Here is a 1,789-nt window from a genome sequence, read left to right as displayed (position 1 = left end):
ACCTGCTTTAGACCTGTTTTAGACCTGTTTTAGACCTGCTTTAGACCTGCTTTAGACTGCTTTAGACCTGCTTTAGACCTGTTTTAGACCTGTTTTAGACCTGCTTTAGACCTGTTTTAGACCTGCTTTAGACCTGCTTTAGACCTGCTTTAGACCTGTTTTAGACCTGTTTTAGACCTGCTTTAGACCTGTTTTAGACCTGTTTTAGACCTGCTTTAGACCTGTTTTAGACCTGCTTTAGACCTGCTTTAGACCTGCTTTAGACCTGTTTTAGACCTGTTTAGACCTGCTTTAGACTGCTTTAGACCTGCTTTAGACCTGCTTTAGACCTGTTTTAGACCTGTTTTAGACCTGCTTTAGACCTGTTTTAGTCCTGCTTTGGACCTGTTTTAGACCTGCTTTACACCTGCTTTACACCTGCTTTAGACCTGTTTTAGACCTGCTTTAGACTGTTTTAGACCTGTTTTAGACCTGCTTTAGACCTGTTTTAGACCTGCTTTAGACATGCTTTAGACCTGCTTTAGACCTGTTTTTAGACCTGTTTTAGACCTGCTTTAGACCTGTTTTAGACCTGCTTTAGACCTGCTTTGGACCTGTTTTAGACATTGTTTTAGACCTGTTTTAGACCTGCTTTAGACATGCTTTAGACCTGCTTTAGATCTGCTTTAGACCTGCTTTAGACCTGTTTTAGACCTGCTTTGGACCTGCTTTAGACCTGCTTTAGACCTGCTTTTAGACCTGTTTTAGACCTGTTTTAGACCTGTTTTAGACCTGCTTTAGACCTGCTTTAGACCTGCTTTAGACCTGTTTTAGACCTGTTTTAGACCTGTTTTAGACCTGCTTTAGTCCTGTTTTAGACCTGCTTTAGTCCTGTTTTAGACCTGCTTTAGACCTGTTTTAGACCTGCTTTAGACCTGTTTTAGACCTGTTTTAGACCCGTTTTAGACCCGTTTTAGACCTGTTTTAGACCTGCTTTAGACCTGCTTTAGACCTGTTATAGACTGTTTTAGACCTGTTTTAGACCTGTTTTATACATGTTTTAGACCTGTTTTAGACCTGTTTTAGACCTGCTTTAGTCCTGTTTTAGACCTGCTTTAGTCCTGTTTTAGACCTGCTTTAGACCTGTTTTAGACCTGTTATAGACCTGTTTTAGACCTGTTTTAGACCTGTTTTAGACCTGTTTTATACATGTTTTAGACCTGTTTTAGACCTGCTTTAGTCCTGTTTTAGACCTGCTTTAGTCCTGTTTTAGACCTGCTTTAGACCTGTTTTAGACCTGCTTTAGACCTGTTTTAGACCTGCTTTAGACCTGTTTTAGACCTGTTTTAGACCGGTTTTAGACCTGCTTTAGACTGCTTTAGACCTGTTTTAGACTGTTTTAGACCTGCTTTAGACCTGTTTGAGACCTGTTTTAGACCTGTTTTAGGACCTGCTTTAAGACCTGCTTTAGACCTGTTTTAGACTGCTTTAGACCTGCTTTGGACCTGTTTTAGACCTGTTTTAGACCTGTTTTAGACCTGCTTTAGACCTGTTTTAGACCTGCTTTAGACCTGTTTTAGACCTTTTTTAGACCTGTTTTAGACCTGTTTTTAGACCTGTTTTAGACCTGTTTTAGACCTGTTTTAGACCTGCTTTAGACCTGTTTTAGACCTGTTTTAGACCTGCTTTAGACCTGTTTTAGACCTGTTTTAGACCTGCTTTAGACCTGTTTTAGACCTGCTTTAGACCTGCTTTAGACCTGCTTTAGACCTGTTTTAGACCTGTTTTAGACCTGCTTTAGACCTGCTTT

The 1,789-nt window shown here is 40.1% G+C and overlaps 1 long non-coding RNA gene across 1 annotated transcript; it reads right to left on the bottom strand.

The window, feature by feature from the left end:
- Window positions 1-156: 156 nt before the first annotated feature.
- Window positions 157-1,560, bottom strand: LOC140373441 (uncharacterized). The gene is made up of 3 exons (XR_011929024.1): window positions 1,474-1,560; window positions 948-991; window positions 157-286 (listed from the first exon to the last, which is right to left on the bottom strand). It is a non-coding gene; the product is annotated as an uncharacterized lncRNA (long non-coding RNA).
- Window positions 1,561-1,789: the final 229 nt, after the last annotated feature.

Source organism: Eucyclogobius newberryi, unplaced genomic scaffold, assembly GCF_026437365.1.
Source record: "Eucyclogobius newberryi isolate DKJ021-1_F unplaced genomic scaffold, fEucNew1.0.hap1 SCAF_297, whole genome shotgun sequence".
In the NCBI taxonomy this organism is placed as follows: Eukaryota; Metazoa; Chordata; class Actinopteri; order Gobiiformes; family Gobiidae; genus Eucyclogobius; species Eucyclogobius newberryi.
This window is presented reverse-complemented; position numbering and strand designations above follow the sequence as displayed.